Below are 6,000 nucleotides of genomic sequence, written 5' to 3' on the forward strand. Positions count from 1 at the left end.
TGTCAGAAAGAGAGAAAAGGAAAGCTACTTATCATTAAAACTGTGCTCACGGGAGTTTTACTTATTAAAACATGTCTATCAGAGACTGATCCAAGATCATTCCTCTGTATAAAATAATTGTACTCCTCTCCCTAGCTGTCTCCCTCACCTTGCACCATTGGAGTTTAATTATGCCTAATTGTACAGCCAAACATGGCTGTACAGTCAACATGTTCAAGATATTGCCTTGGGCACTCTTGAATATTTGGCTGGGTTAAAATCATACATCTCCGTGTTTTATGCAACCTTGTTTTATGCAACCTTTTACACGCTCTTTGGAAAATCAAACGGTATAAAAGCCTGACAAAATAAGCTCTGATTTTTAACTTCTAACTCGATGAGAGCTTTTTGCTGGGCCCTAATGAGCTTGGGATCAAGCCTCTGACTCGCGATGCTCCTGGCACTTGCTCAACCAAACACGCTCATGCAGATAATTTATTTATCATGTGTAACCATGTGACTGCAACCGAACATGTTTTTTCAGGGAGGAGGAGGAGGAGGAAGAAGAAGGAGGGGGAAAAGTGTGGTGTTTCTGCTTGCATGTCATTGGGAGCCTGAGATGACGCTGTTGAGAGAGTCACAAGAATTTGGTAATTCCTCCATGGTCTGGCCTTGAGGCCATCTCTCTCCACAGGATTAGGAGGCAAAGCGGTACATATTCGTAATGGTTGTGTCTTTCCACAGCCTGACACAGACACACAGCGTACACACACACACACAGCACACAGCACACAGCACACAGCACACAGCACACACCCTCACACACACACACACACACACACACACACACACACACACACACACACACACACACACACACACACACACACACACACACACACACACACACACACACACACACACACACACACACACACACACACACACACACACACACACACACAGAGGAAGGGATGGAGGTTAATGAGTTGCCAGTCGTCTGTTATATGGAAAAGAGAGAGAGGAAATAGGACCTGAAAGGATTCATAAGAGGATTTGTCTGATAGGCATGAAAATGAACTTCCCACTTCTCACATCTATATCTATATCTTTCAAAGAAACACACTCCCACAAACTCCCACACACACGTTTTACTAAAAATACTTTTTTTTACACTTAAATGTCTAGATTGTGTCCCAGATCCATATCTTTCAAAGAAACACAAACTCCCACAAACACCCACCCACACCTCTTACAATAAATAAATAAAAATGTCACATTTAAATGTCTAGATTATGTGTTTAAAATATTGTTGATTTGGGTCCAGTGTGCAGGAAGAGGAAGTGGTCATATCTAAGCTCCTCTGAGTGCCGGGCTTGTCCTGAACTGTCCCTGTTAATATGCTACTGTTTGGACTTAATGCATCACATATTACTGCTAATGTTTGGGGACATGGATAAACCATTTAAGTAAAAATGGAAAGCAGGAGAGAGTACTTGAGGAGACAAAGTTATAGAAGCAAAACTGAATTTACATTTAGGTCAACACAATAAACAGATACTCCAAGGATTTCTAAAATGATCAGCACAGTGGATAACCAGGTGTGTGTCCCAAATGGCACCCTATTCCCTATATAGTGCTTGATCAGGGCCAATAGGGTACCATTTATGATGCAAACCAGGCCTTGTTTACCAAAAGCATCTTCAGGCGAAGTTCATTGTTAGAACCTTCGTAGGAGTATTGTTAAATCTCGAGCTGTTTCCCAAAACCATTGTTAGTAAAGTTGCAATTGAAAAACCTTCGGAATCTAACGCCTGCCTCAGACCAATCGTAGGACAGTTAAGTAAGTCATTAGGTGCCTTTTTGCCCTCCCACATCACTTTATACACAGAAGATCTTCGCTAAACATAGAATCACATGTTTATCCACCTCTGTGTGAACACTGATAGTTTCCAGTTTCAAGTTTTATTAACCGTATGTACGGAATACGCATGGTATACTGCATACACATCGTCCAAAGAAATGCTACTTTCAGAAGAAAGTTTAAAAGAAATATAAAGTTTCCAATGACTTTGCAATTGATGCAAACCAGCAACGTATGCTTCTAATTAAAACTGAGATGACTGCATTGAAAAATAAATACAGTAGGCCTATTTCAATCATATTGAAATGGGTACATTTCATGTTCAATCAATTGAGTTCTATTGTCTGTAATTTGTCTCAATATATTTCATGATGTGTAGTCTAAAATGTGCACAGTGATGTTCCAAATCTTGATTTAGTGCATTATTATAGGGTAAGCATTACAATAAGCCACCTCAATATTTGCAGCCATAGATGATAATATCTTTCTCGGAGCTGATCCGTCGTCAGTATTGTGGAATATTTCTAATGTTAAAGTTAGATTTGAATGGAGCAAGCAAACCCAAGAGTAGCGTTGCCTTTCTTTCTATCCTATTTATGTGTTATACCATGGAATTGTTGAATACTTGTATCTGATTGACTTGAAGAGCATTTTAGAGCTTGCAATATTTAAGCAATAAGGCACGAGGGGGTGTGGTATATGGCCTATATACCACGGCTAAGGGCTGTTCTTAAGCATGACACAACGCAGAGTGCCTGGATACAGCCCTTAGAAGTGGTATATTGGCCTTATACCACAAACCCCCGAGGTGCCTTATTGCTATTAGAAACTGGATACCAATGTAATAAGAGCAGTAAGAAGAAATGTTTGTCATACCCATGGTATACGGTCTGATATACCACGGCTGTCAGCCAATCAGCATTCATGGTTCTAACCACTCCGTTTATAATTCCCTATAATGCACGGTATATTTGCGCGATAAAATTCATTGGCTATAGTTCTATGTTTGAGCTGCTTTTGAAAGCAAACGTCTCATTTAAAACATTATTCGCATTTTTGAATTCGATTTTCATAATGGCAAGCTAGGACTGGTGGTTCGGTTAGTTAAACTAGCAAGAATGTAGGTTTGGATACCACGGCAACTACTGGACCTATCTAGTAAACTTCCTAGCTACTTCAGTGAATGTTGAACACATTTTTACCAGAAAACGAGCACATGTGTTCAATTAAAGCCAATAGTATAAATAATCCAAAATAATGAAAATAATGCAATTCCATGGAAGATCACACACACACCTTCCACTTTGTTCATTATTTTCCATAGCTTATTTTGATGAATTTATTCATACTATTTCATCCTTCCGCGAGATATAGTCCCAACACAAATCTAAGGTTGCTACCCAAGCCGGCTGGTCGTTCTATCGGTTCGGTTGACTGAGACTCAGTCATTAAGTATTTTCGTTCTAAATCTATGGACGCAACCCAGTTGTTTGTTCTAAAAGAAACGCCTAACTGGCGTTTCCTTCATTCTGGTCCTGACAAGAAAAAATTTGGGGAGGTTCTCTTCTGCACTGTTCCACCAATCTCATAAATGTGGAGGAGGAGTTAAGGAGGAGTGTGGCTTTTTTAATGTCCAAAAGCGGAAGTCGCTTCACAGGCACTCTTCCATTTCCCCTGAAAACAGGATGCACCCGGTTGTCTACTACCCGCTGAGGGTGCACAATGGTAAACACACACACACACTACTGGGGGGAAGTCATATTTGTAAATGGCGAGTAGAGAGCAGTGAAAGATCCATACATTATATGATGGTAATTATAGGAGGAAGAGGAGGGAGACAGGAAGAGCTGAAATGAGTGGAGCAAAGCCACAGGGAGGACGTGTTTTTAAAGGAGACATGGATTTATTCATGAAATCTACAGCACAGAGCAACAGGCTGAGGGACAAAACAACTGAGAGCAAGAGAGAGAGACAATGGGAATGAGGGAGGAGAGAGGAGAAGAAGAAGTCAGGGAGTTGGAGGTAGGGAAACAGAGAGAGTTGGCAGTGCGGTAGAAAGATGGATGTAGTGAAAGTGAACAGAAGAATGTGGATTTGAGAATACAAAGGACAAGAAAAGCAAGGGAGCAAGATGGAGTGAGAGTGAGAAAAGAACAAGGAAGGTATAGAAGAGAGGAAGTAGGGAGGCAGAGGGCGAGGGATGGAGCAGGAAGGGTAGGTTAAGTACAAATTCTGAACCACACAAGCCAACCACACACTGAAGAACTGTAATTTGGACTTTCCCAGAATAGAAAGTAAACGAGGGAGGGAGGATAACAGAAAACATAAACTCTTTAGCAGCACGCAACGCGCACAACAAGAACACACTGTCCTGGACATACACTCCCAAATGCACACATGCACGCACACACACACATGTACAGTAGGTACGAAAAACATGCTCCCCACACACCAGCTCACAAGCACACACACACACACACACTCACACACACAAGGTCAGAGATGGTGATAAAATGTTACGCTTATCTTTAAATCTACGATACAGTACACATCATCATGCATCCAGTCTGTATTGTCAGCAAAGCATTGGGGGGAGTTATATTTTGCTTCATTAATTTATTTGTGCATGGCAGCATCTTCCATGCTCAGCAGTTAATTTTCGAGGGTTAAACTTTTAGCTTTGTTATCTTGGAAACAACTGGGAGATTTACAGATGTAGATTCTTAATTTGAGCCAATTTGCTACATTAGGAAAATAATCCTGCAGCAATAGGAAATGTGAATTATTTAGTGGATTATAATTCATGGCAATTTTTGTAGGGGTTGGTACTTTTTTCCTAAGGGAAAAGCAAGTGGAAATTTTAAACTTCAGAAGCCATTTTTAACTTCAAATACACTCAAGTTTTACATTTCTTGCATTGGTGATCAAATTAATTTCCTACATCTGTACTTGTTCAAGTCATTTACTCCTTGTTGTCGGCCATTGAAATCTAACCGTGCAATTGGACTAAGATTCAAAACAGGGACAGTCCTAGTCCCAGAGGCTGTCTGCATACCGCTGTCATTGTCACCTGCCTTCATCCGAAATGGCACCAAATTCCCTATTTAGTGCACTACTTCTGGTCATAAGTTGTGCACTAAATAGGGAATATGGTGCCATTTGGGAAGCAATCGTTGTCAGCAGCCCGCATGGCATTCCCATTGCAGTAGGTCATGCAAAACATCTAGGTCACTAGTTCTGATATGAAGTGGGTCAGGCCTTGTGCTTCTCCAAGTGTGTGTTATTAAGTGCTCTCATCGCTCTGATGAACAAACAATATTTCATTTTATAGGCTTACCACCCTACAAACCTAGTTTTACATACTGGCTTACGTAAGTTTTACGATAGATAAAAGACTATCGTGGCTGTGACTACTGTATGTAGGAATATATCGTGGCTGTAACAACAGCATGTTCAGAGAATCACCCAATCCCGGCACTTTATGTTTTACCAATGGGACGGATATAAATATCTATTTGAATATTTGGACTGTGTTGTCCTATTTAAGCAAACAGCCCAAGGCATTTTTTAGGAATTAATGATGTACAATATGGAGCAACAATGTCTAATTACCATAATGTACCGGAGGCCCATCTTTAGATATTCGCCAACAGCTTATACTCTATGTTTTCCCCCGGCCTAGACTGTCTTTATTGAAGAGTTTGATATCAAGACTGTTATTACATTTTCATGCTGATGATTCAGCTGTGATTCAGTAGAAACCATTATCCTCACCTTGATCCCTCCCTGTGTCATCACGTCTGGGATTCCAGGAACTGGTGGTTACAGTGTATCTCTGTGGGGTCTCTCTCTTTATCTGTCTGCGTGGCTCATAACCTCAGACAATATCTTGTCCAGGACATCTGTGTGCTGTATACCTCATTAAGTTACGCAAATAACCCAAGGTGGAACACCGGGGCGGGCCTGCTCAACTGACTGCATGATTAACTGCAACAAGCCCAGTGTGCGCTTTCTCCTGCTCCATCTCTCATTTCATTTGATTAAAGATTAAATGTTTTTGCCAACCGTCAACAAGCCGAAGGGCACACTTGGTATGAATAACAAGCCTCCTTGTCGTAACGAGTCAGGCAGAGCAGATTTGATGGCATTGTTTTCCG

General features: G+C 41.0%; 1 long non-coding RNA gene across 1 annotated transcript in view; it reads right to left on the reverse strand.

The window, feature by feature from the left end:
* LOC115128201 (uncharacterized) overlaps window positions 1-5,732 on the reverse strand; it is a 31,168-nt gene extending 25,436 nt beyond the window's left edge. The window contains exon 1 of the long non-coding RNA XR_003863484.2: window positions 5,618-5,732. This is a non-coding gene — a long non-coding RNA (uncharacterized LOC115128201). The remainder of the gene's footprint in view (window positions 1-5,617) is intronic.
* Between the last annotated feature and the right edge of the window lie 268 nt (window positions 5,733-6,000).

This window comes from Oncorhynchus nerka, linkage group LG4 (assembly GCF_034236695.1).
Source record: "Oncorhynchus nerka isolate Pitt River linkage group LG4, Oner_Uvic_2.0, whole genome shotgun sequence".
NCBI classification, from domain to species: Eukaryota; Metazoa; Chordata; class Actinopteri; order Salmoniformes; family Salmonidae; genus Oncorhynchus; species Oncorhynchus nerka.